Source organism: Hyla sarda, chromosome 1 (genome assembly GCF_029499605.1).
Source record: "Hyla sarda isolate aHylSar1 chromosome 1, aHylSar1.hap1, whole genome shotgun sequence".
Lineage (NCBI taxonomy): Eukaryota > Metazoa > Chordata > Amphibia > Anura > Hylidae > Hyla > Hyla sarda.
Genome location: NC_079189.1, coordinates 477,576,298 through 477,597,415, shown reverse-complemented (window position 1 = coordinate 477,597,415; position 21,118 = coordinate 477,576,298). Strand labels below are relative to the sequence as shown.

At 45.0% G+C, this 21,118-nt stretch overlaps 1 protein-coding gene across 1 annotated transcript in view; it reads left to right on the top strand.

Annotated features, from left to right (window-relative positions):
- Positions 1–7,932, top strand: part of LZTR1 (leucine zipper like post translational regulator 1) — a 99,772-nt gene extending 91,840 nt beyond the window's left edge. The window contains exons 22-23 of the transcript XR_008847414.1: positions 3,549–4,067; positions 7,483–7,932. The gene's annotated coding sequence lies outside the window, so the exon portion shown is untranslated. The remainder of the gene's footprint in view (positions 1–3,548; positions 4,068–7,482) is intronic.
- Positions 7,933–21,118: the final 13,186 nt, after the last annotated feature.

Sequence of the window (21,118 nt, the reverse complement as noted above, 5' to 3'; positions counted from 1 at the left end):
CAGGATTAATGTAAAGAAGAAGGTAAAAAGGGGGAGAATAATTAGTAGGAAAAGAAGGTGAGGTGAGAAGTCAGAAAGGGTAGAAATGCTGGTATAAGACTGGAAATATGATATTATGCCCTTCCTTTAATTTGTAGGTTAAGTCCAGCACGAAATTCAGGTATTTTATATCCGAACAGTGTTCAAATACACATAGGTAGTCAACAAAAATTGAGTCAAATCTCCATGAGGATATGAAACATCACTAAACCCAGCATGTAAAATCCTGCAGGATGTAATGTCAATCAGGGTGACGAGCCTGTGAACGTTGTCGTTTATATGGTGAGTCAATACGTTGCCAGACTCTCTTCAGCTTAGGCTGACGGGCCAGTGGAGCTTCGTTTTCATCATAGGGTATTTTCTCACGCTGAAATATTTCCAATGCTTCGGTAGGTGTGCGGACTGTGTAATTCTTAGAACGCAATTCAAACTGCAAGCTGAAAGGGAATCCCCAGCGATATCGCACTTGCGCTTTTTGTAGGGCCAGTGTAACAGGTCACGAGTCTTCTGCGTTCAAGGGTGGAAGGAGCCAGGTCCGCATATAGATGTACAGACTGAGGTAAGCCCGGTAGCGGGGAAACATTTCTGGCAGTCTGGAGGATGCGATCTCTCATCTCTGGATAGTGCAGTCTAAGAACCACATCCCTCGGGACCATGCGGTACATTCTAAATTGTGTGGGATCAATCTGTGGCAGCAGGGATCCGAATAGAGAGAGGGCCATGGTGGGAAGGTCAGTGACCGTCTCCGGTAGTCCCCGGATTCTAATATTTGCCCTCCTAGACCTATTTTCAAGGTCCTCCAACTTAAGTCCAATAAGATCCATGCGGTCTGTGTGTTCAGTTATGGCTTGTCTGTCAGTTTCTATGGCTACCTCTAGATCATCAGACCTCAGCTCCAGGTCTGAGACTCTCTGGCCTAAGTCGCTCACCTGCTTGGTGAAGTCAGTCACCGCTTGAGTAAGTTCAGCTTTAAACATCTGTTGTATGGACTTGTAGAGTTCTGCAGGGTTCATGGGGTCCGCTGGTAATTGTAATAGGGTCGGCTCGTCAGCTATATCAGCTTCCTCAAGGAGAGTCGGGCTTGAGGCGCGGGAGGTTTTGGATTTTGCGCCGGACCCAAAGATTTCAGGTAAAGTCTGAGATATGGAACGATTTGTTCCCGGAACACGATTTTTAGCTGTCTTGGTCTTATCCGCCATTTTGGTAAGTGGTTTTCTTCTCACAGGAGCTGACAGGTCAGCACTAATATAGGTGCTTTGTAGCGAGTGGCGCGGAGCTCACATAGAACACGTCCTGCTCAGCAAGCTGCGCGCATGCGCCCCTTTCTCGCACATTTAGTTGTTTATCATCTCACACATTTCCGGGTGTCCTCATTGATGATGTAGGGTTGCGCAAAATAATGCTGCTGTGCACAAAATTTGTGCTCGACTTATGAAAAGGAGCACATGATAACTCGCTATCCACTGCAAAAAAAGCATCCAGCAACCAGAACGTAGAAACAATTCAAAAGACGCAAAAAAAAAATAGCGCTACATAATAGATATAAAAACCAGTGTACACACAATAATAAATGTCCCCTATTGTGTTTCTCGCTGCCTTTTTTTTTCTTTGATTTTCCCCAAATCATAGCAAAAATAGGGTTTCTGCCACAATAGTGCGAAATATGGTAAAAACTAGTGGTGAACTGAAATGCAGGCCAAAACTAAAAATTTGGGATGTACTTGGGTGAAAACCGAAATTACAACTCCCATGCAAGTTGTGCTACAGAGAAGTGATCCACAATCTGTGACTCTGCAGCTGGTGTAAAGTACAACCCCCAGCATGTCCTGACAGCCCTTGGCTTTCATGGCATGCTGGGAGTTATAGTTCTCCACTAGCTGCAGAACCACAGATTGTAGATGACTGCTCTGTAGCACAACATGCGTGGGTGTAGAGCAGTGTTTTCCAAACAGCGTGCCTCCAGCTGTTGCAAAACTACAACTTTCAGCATGTCCAGATATTCTTGAACTGTCCTAGCATGTTGGGAATCGTAGTCTGCAACAGCAGGTGGCACACTGTTTTTAAAAAAAAACTTACAAGCTGAACATGCTTATCTCAATCCACTGCCTGCTTGTACCTTTGTTGGGGGGTTCTTTATAGCTGCCTCCCAACTGCAACATGGTGTCAAGCATGTCCACCGCATATCTGTGTCCCCACCATCTGCTCTTCCTTCTGCCATGGCCCAATAGGCCACCTCCTTTTGTAGCCATGCCCATCTATAAGTTGAGCCCTAATTTCGCTTTCCTATTGTGTTTATAGGTCAAACCACTTTCTCCTCATGGCAATATTTCTCTAAAAATAACTCACTTTGAGTAACAAATCAAATCAATCAATCACAAAACTGCATAGTGTGAACTGACCTCAACCCCCTTAACGAGTCTAATGAGTTCACTTGGGTGATCCCCATGAGATGACCAGCTGTAATAATGAAATACCCCAGCCAAAGCCAGAGGATTCCTGGGAAATGTAGGCTGCATTACAGAGCCCACATCATTGTGCATTTGTAAAACAATCACATGCTTGCCACATCAACAAAATGAGGTAAGCAAAAGGCAAACAAAGAAACCTTGACATGATTCTCTAATAATAGCCTATACTGCACTATATATAAAAAAAAATATCCTAGAATGCTTCTATAATACTGTGGTTGGTAAAAGCAGGTCCTTTTTCTAAGGGCAGACAACCCCTTTAACGTAAAAATAAATTTTGCAAGGTACATTACACAAATGACTCTTAGCACTTACTGTAGTAGAGGCAGAGGTAAAAAAACGAAGGGGCGCTCTCTAGTAGATAGTAGGAGGAACGAAGGGGCCCAACTCACTACCCCATCTTGGGTTTTGTCATGGTCTGCTGGGAGATTCCAGCAGAGCAAAACAAAAACCCTCTGCGGGGAGAGGGATGAGTGGGATCTATGCAGTATGCAGCTCACTTTCCCCTCTTCCGTATCTCCAAGGGTACGGAAATGTGGATGCGAAGTAGACAGGAAAAAACAGGGGATTTTTGGGTGGAGCGCTTCTGCTTGTAAAGAACAGGACTCAACAGCCGCGGTTGCACAGGACAAAAGGATTTACTGATTAGAAAATTATAGGACAAAGCGTTTCGGTGCTAACAAGCACCTTCCTCAGGTCCACAGCGATCAAATAAGTGTGCCCTGTAGGTGTTTGCTGTGCACTGGCGGCGTGACACGCCGCCAATGCACAACAAACACCTACAGGACGCACTTATTTGATCTCTGTGGACCTGAGGAAGGCGCTTTTTAGCGCCAAAACGCGTTGTCCTATAATTTTCTATTCAATAAATCCTTTTGTCCTGTGCAACCGCGGCTGTTGAGTCCTGTTCTTTACAAGCAGAAGCGCTCCACCCAAAAATCCAGTTTTTTTCTGTCTACTTCGCACTTACTGTAGTAGAGTTTTACTGATGAAATATAACAATTGTTTTTCCTATTTCTCACACTGTATCTTACATTTCAGCCTTGCTAAGTGCTATTGCTATATGGTTCCTCCCTGTGAATTCTGCTGCTGCGGACATATTGCTGCTGCTCACTGGTGGAGCCGTCACTCACACAACTACACGAATAGAAGCTTCTGAAATCCAACCCTATGGGAAGCACCCTACCTTGAGTGAAACAAACACAACACATGGATCTGATTTTGTGACGGATTCAGAGAACAATTTGACATTGACTGAAGCCCAAACACATTATCCAGTCATTAAAGACAATATTTTTTCAACGAAGAGCCCAGATAGCTCATGGACTACAGCGGACCAAACTAGTGATGCACAGACTAACACAAGAAGTATCTCCTGGACCGAAGTAAATAATCACACAAATTTCTCTCCAAGTCATTACTTTGCAGATAAGCAGTCAGTGACTCCTGGCATCACCACTTTTGCGATGGAAATGGACAAGTCAGTTTGCAATTCTGGCCCAACAAATGGTGAAGTCCTGGCTATTGCCTTAGGGGCATTTTTTCTCACTATTTTATTAAGTAAGTAAAAACTTGAATGAAATAAGAAAATAAATGAATATTGTCCATGACAACTGTGAAACAGAACCTTCTTGTGCCCATAAGACTACAGCAAAAGAGATTATCTTAAGATGTAAGATTCTCTACTTTCTTTATCCTGCCAGGATCTGTGCATGCAGGCGTCTTGGAGCACTCCCCTTCATTAGCATCATATAAGCAGGTTTTTGCATGTAGACATTGGTAGCCTGGGGCCGATCTGTGCTGTGACTTGCTCCACCCTATTTAGCACCTGGCATATATTTCTATCATGTGCATGTACTTTCCTGGCACACTGGGGTTGTTCAAGGAACCCAATTACTTCTTTAGACAATAACCTTACTGTGAGGACAGGGCGACATCCCAGTGTTTTGCTTTCCAATGAAGATGAGGTACCAATCTAATATGGATGTATCTGTTTAGTGCTTAGAGAACACTAGCCAATGTAGAAGTGATGTTGGCTTTGTATATACAGATTTTAGCTTGATTAGACTAGTACAATCTACAATCTACACTAGCACTGGGCAGTATACCGGTTCATACCGAAATTTTTGGGCTGCACGATATGAATTGTTCCCATACCGCAATAACCGTTGGGCCCCTCCCCCTTGGGAATGAATTACCAGCCCAGCGCTGCGCTGTCCCCACATCTGGGAACTAATCCTATGTGACCTCCGAGCGCTGTTCTGCTCCCCCCCAATTAATTATCAGCCCAACGGCCCGCAAGCACTGCCCTCCTCCTCTTTGTTGGGGGCTGCCGGCGCTGGAACTCTATACTGTACGCCAGTGGTCTCCAACTTGCGGACCTCCAGATGTGGCAAAACTACAACTCCTAGAATGCCCGGACAGCCAACTCAAACCTGCGGACATCCAGCTGTTGCAAAACTACAACTCCCAGAATGCTGGGAGTTGTAGTTTTGCAACATCTAGAGGTCCACAGGTTGGAGACCACTGGCGTACAGTATAGAGTTCCATTGCCGGAGGCCCCCAACAAAGAGGAGGAGGGCAGTGCTTGCGGGTGACACTTGAGAGTAGTACCCCGCTGGGCTGATAATTAATTGGGGGGGGGAGCAGAACAGCGCTCGCGGGTGGGGGGGTGGCGTTGAAAGAAATACTGTTATATACCGTTGAACCGCCATAAGTTGCAAAAATACCGTGATACACATATTTGGTCATACCGCCCAGCTCTAATCTACACACATAAACTTGGGTTAGGCAAACATGGCCAATGATCTAATATGTATTTGCAAACCTGTGTAGGGTGCAAAAATCTGGCAGGCTGGATCTATACGTGCCCAATCCTTTCTTCCCCATGAGCACTACCAGAGGTAACATTGAAGGCTAAGTTCACATCTGTCAGAGCTCCGTCCGGAAGAGTCTGTTTTAGAGACAAACAATGGAGCTGGACGGATGTTTTGCAGGAGTTGAGCAGAGAGAAAAAAACCTGGACCTGCATTTATTTTTTTTCATCACTCAACTCCTGTCATTTGACTAAACTCAGCAAACGGAGCTCCACTGAACAGAGCTTGATGCTGATGTGAACCTGGCCTTATCTCCATCTCTTTGTTAAAAATCAACATGCACGCTCCACGACAATCCAGAACGCATGTTCTGGTAACTGTCAGCCAAATGCTTCTCCAGTTATCTGATGTATACACAAGACTGTCCAGATCAAGTTTCTGGATATTGATATAGGTCTTAGAGTGGGTACACACTGCATTTTTGTCTCTGTTACAGTACTTTTTGCTGTATGCAAAACAAAGTCAACTATGCTGTTGTGTAAAAAAAAATAAAAAAAAATAAAAAAACGGAATATGATGTAAGTCAAAAGGAAAACTTTAATGTAAAGTCAATGGGAACAATTCTACTGGAACAATTCTACTGAATCACAGACCCTATTGACTCCAATAGAAAATCCAGTGCCTGAAAATTTGCTGTGAAGAGCCCATCCCGGGAAAAATGCTGCGAATTTGAAAGTAAATCCGCTTGCGTGAAAGAGCCCTAAGTCTGTATTGTGTCTGATTTTTATCAGAAATAATACAGAGCCGGTGTTGATGTGGTAGGCTGCCTTTATCCATATTAAAAATGGAACATTCCCATTGAAGTCTATGGATTAAATTATGCATCTATCTGTATTTGGTCCATTTTGCATCAGTATTTGTATTTATTCTCATGTGTTTTTCAAAGTATAACACAATTTCCTGTCTAGGAGGCGATTATGAGCAGTAAGGCTAGGTACAAATTACAGCTACATGTGAATCCTAAGGCTGAGCTTCCAATTGGTGTTTTTAACTACCACCGCAGTTTGAGCCAAAGCCAGAAGTAGATCCAGCAGATATTCCCCATTCCTTTTGAACACACTTCAGGCTTTGATTCAAAAACTCCAGTGGCAGTCTCCCCCCATTTCAACCCAACCACCCCCACACCAATTCCGCTTCTGCATTCATGTGGGTGGTTTCTAGCTTGTGCGGAATCCACATGCTGAAATTCTGAAGTGTGAATGGGAGTGCAGAATCCCATTGGTGTCTATTGGGCTTTCAGCACCAATTCCGCACAAGCCAGAAACCACCCAAATGAATGCGGAAGCAGAATTGGTGCAGATTTGTGGAAATTCTGCCGTGTGAATAGAGCCTAACTCTTTACTATGATGGCATTATTTTCCTGTATTGGGGCAGGGTCACAAGGGGCGCATCCGCAGCACATTTCAGGCTACGGATCCGACTATGGCAGTCACAGTAGGACTGCTGAGTGAGCTTCCAGCTGCGGTCGGGTAGCTCTGTGTGTCCGCTCGTAGCTGTGGATCTCTACTGAGCTATCCAGATGCAGCCGTGAAAACGGCCCGTGTGAACCTGCCCTTAAAGAACATAGGGGAATTTATAATTGTAGGTGAAACATTTTTGTACACCTTTTTTTTTTGTGTGCTGGTAATGTGTAGGTGCACCAAATTTATGGGTTGCAGGGCATTTATTAAATTTTGTGCAGGTACACATTTACTGAAATTTCACTCTACACACATCAAAAAGCTATGCTAAGTCTGGGCTGGTGTATTTTTTTACTTTGTTTTTTGCACAAAAACAACTTGAAAAAAATCTCAGTTGATAAATTAATTTCCACTGCAAAAGACTAACCCAAACAGCTGGTCCGTGCAACCTGTTTTTTTTTTTTTTTTTTTTATAAAAAAAAAAAGTATAATCTAAAAAGTCGCAAAAAAGAGCCCAAAACGCTGCAGGCAGCACCAACTGTGCAACAAATATACACACAAAAACAGCTCTAAACACAATGATAAATCCCCCCTTATAGTACAGCACTTCTCGTACAGAACTCATAGCTATATCAAAATTAGAAGGTTACTAATTCTGACCATTGTCTCACTTAAGTATGTCCATTCATTTTCTTCCAGGTGCCCTTCTTTACCAGTTTACAGTGTTTATGAAAAACAAAAAAGCCCCAAGAGACAGCTCTGTGTACATCATTGAGAATGAACTTCACAAGTATGACATAGAAGCAAATGGACTAGAACCTGAAACCAAGCTATAAGAAAATGTTCTTGGAGCTGGTGAATAATACATGCAAATGGTGTCATGCAAAGGGGCATTTTAGGTGGATGACAGGAAACGGACAATTACTAAAATGATTGTTTATTTAGAATTTATATTTTGCTGCTTTGGATGTAGAATCTTAATGCAGAATGGGGGGGGGGGAACGCCAACAAACTTTGCCGCTGTTTAGTTGACAAAGAGTATTGGATTTGTGGTCTTGCAGCGCACACCAAAATTGGTGAAAAAGTTTATTCTTGTGAATTTTTTTTTGTGTGTAAATGCTCACTGGTCAGTGCGTATTAAACAAATATCTGAAGATAACCTTGTTGTTTTCTGACTATATACCCTGCAGCATCCTTAAAGCGTACCTGTCAGATCCCACAAAAGAAAAAGAAAACCCTGATATATGTTACTTAGTACCTCATCCTGATCATGTACATGTAATTAAAAAAAAATACAGCAAATTACAGCTGCTCAATGTCTTTTCCATCTTGTCAAAGGAAGGGGGGCATATCCCTCTCTTGCCTGTACTGTGATGACTCCTCCCCCCTCACTCACTCTGCTGACTCACTACTCTGGGGAGCGAGCCTGGCAGCCCTGCTCTGTAACCTTTTCCTTTCTGGATTTATGCTGTATACACGCACACACACAATTATTATTGGGGATTGCTTGTACTCTACCACCAAAGACAATATGGCTTGTATACATTGAGATTCCTATGCCATTCATGTGTGTCTTCCTTTGCCAGTCCTGTAATGCTGGGACTTGTAGTTTTGGAATAGTTGGAGGTACAGTGTTTAGATAACTCTTTTCTTTTTGCAGTAGTGTTGCCTTCTGCTGTGTGCCTACAGCTTCTGCAAAACTACAACTCCCAGCATGCCCAGAAATCCTTTGACTATCCAGGCATGCTTGGAGATGTAGTTTTGTGCTGGAGGCACATGTTTGGTAAAACTCTGTGTTACAGCAATGTTGCTGCAGGCTGTGTTCCTCCTGCAGCCTTGTCAATCAGCCATCTCGTGTCCATGACCCTTGGACAAGCTCATGCTGCTGTGAGACTCAGTGTCCTAGGAGATATGGGGACCCCTAGTGGTGGGATTTTCTAAGGCAGTTTTCTTTAATAAAGTGTGAAAAATGTTTAAAGTAGTATATTAGAAAAAACATTGTTTTGCCAAGACAAACAATATATAAAAAGTTTTTATATCTGAGAGTGCCCATTTAAGGACTGCTTAGGTGGTATTAGAAAATACACATAAAGCTTCTCTTAGACATAAGTTATCCGATTCTCTCATTTTCTTGTATTCTTCAATTTTATCACAGGACAGGAGACTCCCATTATGCTTAAATCTTTCTTTACTGATAGCAGCAAATATAGGGTTCATTTTAACAAGTAACAAGAAAAAAAACATTTTAAAGCTGAGTAACAGTTATGGTGGTCCATCTAATGGTACATTCCATGTGCATATAATGGTCCCTCAGATGTAGCTCTCTGATATTTTGCTCTCTGAACGTTAAACATATATATATATATATATATATATATATATATATATATAATTTTTTTTTGTATCACTATTTCAACCATTATTATAAAAGTTTTCTCACAAAACATAATTATTCATATACCTCATAAATTCATATATCTCACATATAATTCATTGACATTTTCCATTTCATACTTTATAAATAATTATTTTCTCATTTCCATTATTTTGCCCTTCCATATTTCCCCTCACACTAGTCACAACACTATACCGGTAACTGACGTAATTTTTTCACCTCAGCGCAGCTCTCGTCCTGTACTAAGGTCCTTCCCACGCTTAGTTGATGACCAGCTATTAGCGTGTCTCAATATCTCATCACAGCATTTCTCCCCACACAACAGCGTTGTGTCCTGACAGCTGTCTCTCTATCTAAATACATTGTCCGCAACAGCAGAACGGAGTAATCCCGACATATACCTGCAACAGTCTGCTGGCGCCACCTACTGTGTAAAAGCTTTACTACAGTATCCTTTTGACATCTCATGAATTCATGAATAAATGTATTAATATTTAATAGCTTATAATAGTTAAACAATTAAATATAATTAATTGTTTTGTTATAAAATTAATATTAATAAAAAAATATATAATTTATAGTAATTTATTTTACAATATTTAGAAGAAATATGCGAAACTCAGAATTTTGAACTTATTGATGACAACCTCCTACAAGCTATGTAGCTAAATCTGTGCAGACAGCTCTAAGATTAGCAATGTCTTCCATGCATGACGTGATAGCAAATTCAGTTGCATCTGCTATTAATTTGCAATATCCTGGTCTGCCGATGATTTGACCTCGCATATGGCGGAGGTTTGAAAAAAAGTAAAGCTTCTCAAAAAAGAATGCATTTCAATACCGGTCCCAAAATTAAACTTCAAAAATTGATGGTACAATCAGACCAGGTTCCTATCAAAGCTTATCCAAAAATCTCTAAACAAGAAGTCTCCCAATTACCTCAACTACCCTCAGCCCCTGAGGAAGTCTGTAATAAGTGGGCAAATAAAACCTCTACTTAGAGGAAGTCAGATACCTTCCCAATACCACCAGATCAATCATCTTCTGATGAGGATAACTCCTCTGACCATGATGATTATGGTTATGTGGATATATCAGATGAAGGAGATGAGATGCTTGATGATATTCCATCAGAACATGTAATTTTGGATAGTGCGGGAAATCCGTACAACTTGTAAGTCTCTGGATAAAGAAACCTTTGGATAAAACAGTAAGGAATAAATTAAAGGCGGAATGCCCTAGACCCACCTTGCCCAATAAATAAGCATCTACCCCGGATTTGGACCCAACTTTGGTCAAGTATTTGGCCAAATCAGGCTCTTACTTGATTGCTCTTTTAGAGCAATCCAGGATAGGTTTCCAGACCTTTTGGGTCCTTTGACAAAAATCCTCTATTTGAGGAAGCTACACTATCTGAAAATTGTATTGATTTACCTACCCTCAGAAGCTGGGCACAGCGTGTTTTTGGGAGGGCTGGGAAACAGAGGGGCCGATTTCCCAGCCATTCTTTCCAAGAGAGACAACCATACAGAGGCCCCCAACCTCCTAGACCTAGACAACATATCTGCAGTACGATATGTCAACAGATTAGGCTCCTTTCACACTATGAGCATTCATTCGTTATTAAATGTCCATTTTCTGTGTGAAAACGGATGTATAACAACGGATGAAATAACGGGTGCTAACGGATGAATAAATATTCATCTGTTAAGACCCGTTATAACATCCCTCATGTATGGCCATAACACCTCTGCTTACCGACTCCCACAGCTGGGACTACTACTCCCATTATGGAACAGACTTGTTTCCATTATGTGAGTAGTAATTCCCTGGCTTCGGGGGTCTGCAGACAGCTGTGGAAGCTATTTGTACTACTACCCCCATCATGGAACAGTGTCTGTTCCATGATGGGGGTTGTAGTACAGGGGCTGAGGGATTGATCGCCCTGGGTTTCACTTCTGAGACACGATGAGATCCGAAGTTGTTAAGCCGGGGAGCGGGCGGCAAGCTCCGCAACCCTGCGATGTATAGTGTTTTTTAACTTTTTTTTTTTTTTTAAACATATTTTATTGATATTTTCAACAAACCACCACAATATAAAAACTTGCGATGTCTTGCAGGATAGTAAAGTCATCAACTCAGATTAGACAGAGTAACATTAGATATCTCGTCCGTTACAAACTAAATCGTTGTTAAGTCAAGATTGAAGTCTGGGAGGGGGGTGGGGGGAGCAAGGGGATTTGACATGCCGAGTCGTGGAGTATTTGTGGTCCCATTTATGAATGAGGCAGGCGTAGGGTACCCAAGGTATTCCCTATAGATTGTACACAATACCACTCTGTGAGGCTGAAGGGTTGGACTATGTCTGCTATTTCAGGAGTCGTATAATGGTTAATAATAAAATGTTCCCATTTGTCAAAAAATTTCTGAGTCTTAGTGTTTTTGTGTCGTTCTGTGTCAAGCCGATCTATATTACAGAACTGTTTCATTTGCTGGATTACCATTGATAACGTGGGAATAGAGTTAGACAACCATGCAGTGAAAAGGCAGCGTAAGGCTACCAGTAAGATGACATGAATCAGTGAGGGTACCTTCGAGTGCTCTGTCTGGGAAATTTCAGGGGGTCTCAGTTGGTGAAAGAGGAAAACCTGAGGTTGAAGGGGTAAGGTCAAGTTCCAAGTGTCTCTAAGATAACTCTGAATCATCGCCCAATATTCCTGAGTAGAACCACACGCCCACACACCATGCCAAAGGTCAGTAAGCGGTGATGCACATTTGGGGCAGGCCGTTATTCTGTCGGGGAAGTCTGGGGAAGGGAGGATATTGAATCCATAGATAGCTCTGTGTGCCAATTTAAAATAAGTCTCTCTCCAGCGCTCATTGATTACACATGTGAGTAGTTTTTGCCATCCCTTCAGAATACTATCTGAGATATTGTCATCAAGGATCCACTTTCCCCAGGACGCAAACAGAGAGGAAGGGTCTGTTTTCAGGAGGGTTTGTCAAAATGCTGGATAAAGGTCCGAGATCGACAGGCTGCGTTGGCCCGAACCTATGAGGTCGTCCATGGGATGCGTGTTCGCTTCTCTGGACAGATCGCGCAATCGGTGTTTTAGGAAGGAGTAGATTTGATTGAGAGAATAAATGTGAGATGTCGGTAAGTGAAATTTATCCGCTAGTTGCTCAGGTGTGAGCCAGGTATGCTCCTGTACGTTCATCAGATCGTTAGCTGTACGGATGCCATGATCTGACCACATAGTTAGAGTCCTTGCCGTGATGCCATCCGGAAGTTCAGGCAGGCCAGCAAGAGGAAGGTATTTCGATACTAAATAGGGAAGACGGTACAGCTTACGGGTCACTTTCCATGTCACGATGGTATCCCTGAGCAAGGAGGAGTGCTTGATCAACGGGGGCAGTCTGGAAAATGGCGTATGTAGCAGTGCCGCCAGACTCCATGGGGCTGCTAAGTCACTTTCCAGGCCAAAGTTGACATGGAAAGAGGTACCGTGGAGCCAGTCCACCACAAAGCGGAAGAGACATGCTAAATTGTAACCCCTAATATTTGGGAAATTAAGGCCTCCCTCTTTCTTTGGTATGGTCAATTTTTGAAGCGCTATGCGTGGGCGTTTCCCACCCCAAATAAATTTGGTAAAGGCTGATTGCAGGGAGCGTATGTCCATGTGTCGTAATAATAAGGGGAGGGTCTGCAAGGGGTACAAGAGGCGTGCAAAACTAACCATTTTTATCAAATGACATCTGCCCATGAATGTGAGAGGTATTCCTGCCCACTTTTTCAGTTCTGTTTGTATTTTCAATATCAAGGGGGGGATAATTAAGGCGGTACAAGGAGTCAGGGGTGCGTCCTATTTTAATGCCTAGGTAAGTTATAGAACTGGAGGCTAGACGTATCCCTAGGTTCGTTACGTCCGGCAACCAGCGAGGTGGAGAAGCTCCCACCGGCAGCAATTCGGATTTATCTACGTTAATTTTGTAACCAGAAAATTCACCGAACATTCGCAGCGAGGTCAGCACAGTAGGCAAAGACACAGCTGGTTTGTCGAGAAACAAGAGGATGTCATCCGCAAACATGGTAAGTTTGATCGCGGACGCCCCCACCCGTATGCCCGAGAAAACAGCCGAATCGAGAAGATGTTTGGCCAGGGGTTCTAGGGCCAAGTCAAAGAGTAATGGGGAAAGTGGGCATCCTTGGCGTGTCCCCCTATAGAGACGGATGGGTTGGGAGAGGATACCCGGTGTGTATACTCTTGCGACAGGTGAACTATATACCCCATGTAGAAAGTCTCTGAATCGACCGTGAATACCGAACTTATCAAGCACCAGCCACAACCAATTCCATCGCACATTATCAAATGCTTTCTCAGCATCCAGGGAAAGCAAGGCTGGTTGTTCGCCCACCTGTGGATGGTGTTGGACACGATCCAAAACTGCTAAAACCGTTCGGATATTCATGGTCGCCGAGCGCCTCCGTATAAACCCCACTTGGTGCGTTCCCACTAATTCTGGCATTAGTCTAGATAGCCTGTCCGCCATTATTTTGGACAAGATCTTGATGTCCTGGTTTATTAACGATATCGGCCTGTATGATCCGGGGTCACACAGGTCTTTCCCTGGTTTGGGCAGAACTTTGAGATAGGCAACCGATGCCTCTTTAGAAATCTGGCCCGAGGATATGAATTCATTAAACAGATCTTTTAGGATCGGAGAGACCTGTGGCAGGAGTGCTTTATAGAACTCCCCTGTATATCCGTCAGGTCCCGGGGCTTTACCGTTTTGTAGGGATTTTATGGTGTACTGAATTTCTTCCTCCGTAACCTGTGCATTAAGGAGTTCCCTCTGACTCTCTACCAAGCGCGGAAGCTCCAAAGAATCTAGGAACGTCCTACCTGAGGAAGGGTCAGAGGGTGAGTCCTCATAAAGGTCCTTATAGAATTGTGCGAAAATTTTGTTAATTTGGTGAGGGTCACTTTGAAGCATACCCATTCCGTCCTTCAATTTAGTTGGAAGGGACAGTCCAAGGCGACCTCTTGCTAGCCTGGCCATCAGGTGGCCTGCTTTGTTACCATGGCGGAATAAATCCGCTTCAAAATGGGAGCGATGAAATCGTTCCTTCCTATCTAGCCATAATTCGAATTGTGTACGGGCTTTGAGCCAATCCTCTCTGCTTGCATCCGTAGGGGCACGTAGATATCCGGCATAGGCACGTCGTAGATCAGCACTAGCCTCGGTGAATTTGGTGGAAGCAGTACGTTTAAGGGTCGAGAAATGAGCTATCAATCTCCCCCTCAGTACTGATTTTCCAGTTTCCCAATATAGCCCCGCGTTAGAGCGGTGGGACCTGTTATCGTTTGCAAACTCTAGCCACCATGCCTGAAGAAGTTCTATAAAGGATTCATCCTTAGACAGAAATGTCGGGAAGCGCCAGAGGATATCAGTGACCTTCGGATATGTGGGAAGTAGGGAAAGGATCACCGGGGCATGGTCAGAAATCACTAAGTCACTAATGGTCACCTTATCAATGCGTTCGCTCAGTCGTCGGTCTATTAGGATATAATCTATTCGGGACCAGGACTGGTGGACGCACGAATAGTGTGTAAATTCCCTATCGTCCGGGTGGGAAAGTCACCAGGCGTCAGTCAGGGCTAGGCTTATCAGGAAGTCGGGTAGCACACAGTCACGTTGTCTAGGGGTTGATTGTACCTGGGAGCGACCCTTTCTATCTGTCAGGGGATCTAGAACCGTGTTCAAATCCCCCCCCAATAACCTATGAGGTGTGTCATCAGTCAACATCATATCTCGAAGACCCTCAAAAAATGTCTTATTTTCCCCATTAGGAGCATAAACATTATACAGACTATAAACCTCCCCATTATGGTCAATCTGTAGGTGGGAGAGCCTACCCTCCTCGTCGGCAGTCTGAGAGAGTAGTGTATGAGTGAAAGATTTATGCATTAAAGTGAGCACCCCAGCCTTGCCTTCAATTGCAGGAGATCCATAAACTTGTCCGACCCATTGCTGCTGCATCCTGAAAAAAGTCTTGCTGAGACAAGTGAGTCTCTTGTAACATGACTATGTCAGGGCGATGTTTTTTGAGATAACGTAGCAAGAGCCTTCGTTTGTGGGGGGAACGAAGACCCTTGACCCTTGAGATGAGTGTAATCATGGTACCTTAAATAAGTCGATCGGATTGCAGGCGTAGAATAACTGGAGTATGTGGTGGGCGCATATATCAGGTGCAGCAGCATTGGAGCGGACCTCCCGGACTTCATATCTTGCATGCCATGGGCGAGAGACATGTGAAAAAAACAGTAACAAAACAGTATAAATAACGCATAACATAACAATCATAGGTACTATAGAGGAAAAAATAAACCCTGAGTGTGCCACCTGGGCAAGTAGGGCACACTCCAATAGGGTAATGGACTCCCTTTTTTCAGGCGGTGCAGGTTCAAACATTATATGATATATAAGCGGTAAGAGAATGAGAAGCGACTTCCATTCAAGCATCTCCCCTCCCACGGCCCCATCTGGCTGCTAGGTAAAGCAGCTACCTACTGCCCTCGGTACAAGTAGATATTACAGTGAGACACGTAAATGAGCGGGGTGATATAAAGGAGAAAGGAATAGAGTGAACACGAGGGAGGGGGTGGGGGAGGTAGGTGGGTTAGGGGGGGGGGAGGAAGGGAGGGAGACGGTAGACACATACGGGTGACTGGTAGGAAAATGAGGGAGAAGGGTGAGGAGAGGGGGGGGGGTTGATGTAGAAAATCATCATCCAGAGAAATAATTACTATTCGCCAGACAACCACAGTTGGAGACCACAGCAGACATAATATGCATTAGAGCAACCTGGTCAATGAAAGCATGTCAATGCTCGTCGCAGAGTCACTCAAATATCCAGCACCTCCAAGCTCAGTCTGGGGATGGTTGTCTGTCTCCTCTGCGCCGTCTGGGTGAGCGTGGACGTTTCCTTCGTCCTGTTGGGTCAGGTGAGTAAGATTCGTTCCTGGCTGGTCCCTTGGGGGTCCTGTCTCCTCTGGGTGAGCGAGAACGGCTGCCCGATTTCCTTGGTTGCGGGGTACGGCCCCTGGAGGGGGAACCCGGTAAGTTCAGGGAGGCTTCGGCTGCCTCCGGGGTATTAAAGACTGAAGAGGAGCCATCGGTATTAAACACTCTCAGGACAGCCGGGTATTGCAATTGGAAGCGGCGATTACGTCTGTGGAGGGACGTGCAGATAGCGCTAAACGCCCTTCGTTTTTTAGCGACTTCCACTGAAAAGTCTTCAAATAATAATAGGCGCATACCTTGAACTACCAGTGGTTGTGACAGACGCCTATATGCCCGCAGCAGGTCGATTTTGTCATTAAAGTCCAGAAGACGGAGTATCACTTGGCGTGGGCGATGAGCTAGGGGGTCAGTGTCCCTTTGAGATGATATAGGAGCCAGTCCAATTCGGTGGGCGCGTTCCACCCTACAGGGGTGAGGCAAGCCTAGAGTTTTTGGCAGGTCCCTCTCACAGAATCGTTGGAGATCTTGCTGTAACACTGACTCTTTGACCCCAACAATGCGTAAATTATTACGGCGGGACCTATTTTCTAGGTCCTCAACTTTATCAGATAGTCGAGTAATTTCCAGCTCAGCAGAGCGCATCCTGTTGGAGACTGTAGTGTCACTGTCTTCTAGTGAGGAGACCCTCCGTTCAACTTCCCCCAGTCGAGCGGTATGATCAGACAGTTCTAGTTGCAGGTGCTGGAGTGCATTTTTTAGGGCATCCTCCACTATAGCTTTCATGCTGGGTGCCATCTGTTGGGACATCTCTAGGGCCAGGCGCTGATAGTCTATGTTTATAGAGCCAGAGTAGGTATCACTGCGAACACTGACCTGTTGCTCGGTTTGTTTCTGCCCTGAGGAGGCCGGAGAGGATCCCGAGGATACATCCTGAAGTGGAGTGTCAGCTGTGTCCATTTCCATTGCGGCTGCATCACCCTGAGTGGCGGTCACCGGTAAGTCAGCTGGTAATTGTGCTTGGGACAGAGGTGAGGGTACTATAGCCTTCTCCGGCACTCGAGGGCGCAGCGCGTGTGGCTCCTGAGGCGGCTTTGATGCTGCGGCGGCCATCTTGGGCGCGCTGTTGCTGCGTAATGCGGGCGGCTCCAGCGGTTGTCCAGCGGACATTCCTCCCCTCTGAAGGTATCGGTCCATTCACCGGGCGTGTGGTAGTCCGGGGGGTGAGTGGTGAGGTCCCCTATGCAGCCGGATCGTGCGGGTAAGAGGCAGGTATGGGCCGCGGGACGGGAGCTCCTTCTCTACGCGTCCTGCATCTCCTGCGCCGGAACCGGAAGTCTTTTTAACTTTAATATTTAAATCCCCCGTGGGGAGCCCTGAATGACCGGTACAGAGGAGCCAATCAGGGCTCTCAGCGGGAGATTTAAAAATGAACATTGTGAGTAGCAGCGGGGGCCATATCTATATTAAAAGCGCTGTGGGGGGCAGACATATAGCCTATATATCTAGCCCCCCGCCAGCGCATTAATATATACCCCCCACTGGCGTAAGTAACTCCCCGCAGCGCATGTATAATGTACTGTCGCAGGCTGCCATCTATATACATATGCTGGCGCTGCGCTATGAATGAAAAGCATTCTAGCAGCAGCATCGGCCAGCCGATGCTGCTGATAGAAATACTTTTCATTCATAGCACAGGACCAGCATATGTATATAGAAGCGCTGTGGGGTGCAGATAACGCTATATGTCTGCACCCCCCAGCGCTTCTATATACATTTGCCGATGCTGCGCTATGAATGAAAGGTATATTAAAATTAGCAGCCCATAGTGCCGTCACTATGCACTGCTAATAAAAATAATTTTCATTCATAGCGCAGCGCCAGCATATGTATATAGATGGCAGCCTGCGACAGTACATTATACATGCGCTGCGGGGGATTTCTTGCACCGGTGGGGGATATATATTTATAAATGCGCTGGTGAGGGGGGGGTCAAATCTTTATTAATGCGCTGTAGGGGGCTTAGATATATAGACTATATGTCTGCCCCCCCCCTGCAGCGCTATATATCTTGCCCCCCACAGCGCTTTTAAGATAGATATGTCCCGCCTGCTACTCACAATGTACATTTTTAAATCTCTTGCTGGGAGCCTTGATTGGCTCCTCAGTACCGGCCATTCAGGGCTCCCCACAGGGGATTTAATAATGAAAGTTAAAACACACCATACATCGCAGGGTTGCGGAGCTTGCTGCCCGCTCTACTGCTTAATAACTTCTGATCACATGGGGTCTCACAAGTTAAACCCTGATGTCAACTCTTCTGAGCATGCTCAGAATAATGGATATTATAAACCAGGTGCAAATGGATGAAATAAAGGCTCATCCGTTTGCAATAGACTTCAATGTTAAAAATAACGGCTGTTAATTTACCCGTTTCTGGTGACGGAAGAAAAATTTGTGCATGTGCCGTTTTTTCTTTCATCACAAATAACGTCTGTTATTCATGACCGGCTATAACGGGTCATAACGGATAATCAAAAAATCCCATAGATTTGAATGGGATTTTGTAACGGATGTTTAACATCCGTTATTAAGGCTTTTCTAACGGATGTTTATAACAGCTCTTTTAACTGATGAATTTTATAGTGTGAAAGGGACCTTAGGAGGTACCAAGTCAAAAATGCTGGCCAACATCACCAAAGACTTTTGGCATTTTTGTCTAAATCAGAATATCACTCTTCAGGCAGAATATCTTCCAGGACTATCCAACTCTATTGCAGATTGGTATTCCCGATTCCTCATAGACAACAGTGATTGGAAGTTGGACCCCCTAATTTTCAATCAAATCAACTATGGGGCCCTCTTCATATAGACCTATTTGCATCTCGTCTGAATCATTAACTTCCTAATTTTTTCAGTTGGCGACCGGATCTGGAATCTTTAGGCACAGATGCATTGATTCAAATATGGCCAAGGAAAACACTATGGGGGAGATGTATCATTGCATTTAGACCATTTTTCACGTCTACAAATTTTGCGCAATTGCACTTTTTTTGCATAGAGCTGCGTTTTTTTTGGTGGACAGTTTTCTAAAGTTGTCACCAGTTTGGTCTACAGTACACCACCTAATCCAGTGGACTGGTATTTATCAATTGCGCAAAAAAAAAAGTAGATTTTTTTTTTTTTGCGCAATTGCGCTTTTTTTGCAAGAAAAGTAGTCTAAACCTAAGAGTGCTAGCAAGGACTCGTAGAAAATGGCAGACGGTGGAAGATGCAGGTGGGGGATGCAGGAGCTGTCTCTCAGCACTGCAGTACTACAACTACTCCCATCATGGGACAGAATCTGTCCTATAATGGGAGTAGTTGTAGAACCGCAGCGCTGAGAGACGCACATCCCCCATCTGCGGGACTCTATTGTGACTGTTAGGACTACTACTCCAATCATGGACAGACTCTGTCCATGATGGGAGTTGTAGTCCTGGGGCTGAAGGACAGATCGCAGCAGGTCATTCTCCAGAGACCCGCTGCAATCTGCATTTATTAACTTAAAAAGCCGGCGGTGCATGTGGCTCCCGTATGCAGATGTCACAATTCATAATCCCCGCCTCCAGGAGAGGGGAGCTCTGATTGGTGGAAAGCTATTCACCACTATTAGCCAATCAGAGCTCCTGTCTTCTGGTGGGGATTATGAATTGTGACAGGTCTATACAGGGGAGCGAGTGGAGCCGCTTCTACAGTATATAATTGTTATGTGTACTGTACCCCCCCCCCCCCCCCAGACTAATACTGACCCCTTCTATAGTGAGCGCTGGGACCACTGTGTGATTGACAGGTCCCCAGCGCAAGTGTCCGGTCCCACTGACCTTTATATGTTGTCAATCTTTATGATACACACTGCCCGTCCTCCTCTTCATTCTTCTGATACCGGAGACGAGCGGCTTCTGTACCATAGTCTATAGTCAGAGGGCCCCCTCCCTGCCTCCACACTGCACAGGGCTGGGGCCAGACAACGGCAGGGGGCGCTCTGACTATAGTGAAAGCAGAAGCCGCGCGACTCCGGTATCAGAAGAATGAAGAGGAGGACGGGCAGTGTGTATCATAAATATTTACAACATGTAAAGGTCAGTGGGGCCGGACACTTGCGCTGGGGACCTGTCAATCACACAGCGGTCCCAGCGCTCGCTTTACAGGGGGTCACTATTAGTCTGTGGTGGGGAAATACACATAACAATTATATACTGTAGAAGCGGCTCCACCTGCTCCCCTGTATAGACCTGTCACAATTCATAATCCCCGCCAGAAGACAGGAGCTCTGATTGGTGTATAGTGGTGAATAGCTTTCCACCAATCAGAGCTCCGGTCTCCCGGCGGCGGGGATTATGAATCGTGACATCTGTATACAGGAGGCGGCGGGGAGTGGAGTGTTGCCGCCGGATTTTTAAATTAATAAATGCAGATCGCAGCGGGTCTCTGGAGAATGACCTGCTGCGATCTGTCCTTCAGCCCAAGGACTACAAGGACCCAAGGAGTAGTAGTCCTGACAGTCACAATACAGTTTCACAGCTGGGGGATGTGTAAGAGCCATCCCTCAGCACTGCAGTACTACAACTACTCCCATCTTGGGACACAACATTTCCCATGATGGGAGTAGTAGTCCAAGGGCAGACTGACGGATCTCAGGGGTCTCACTCTTGAGACCCCTTGCAACTTCTCCGCCCCTGCCCCCTAGTGATGACATCATTAGGGGGCGGAGCTTCACAGTCCAGGCCTGAAGCCAGGGTGGTAAGTATGGCTCTGTTCTCATTATGCGTTTTGCATAATGGGAACAGAGCCTTTTTGGCAGTGTGTTCCCAAACAGGGAGACTCCAGCTGTTGTTTACCTACAGCCCCCATGATGGGAGTTGTAGTTTAGCAACA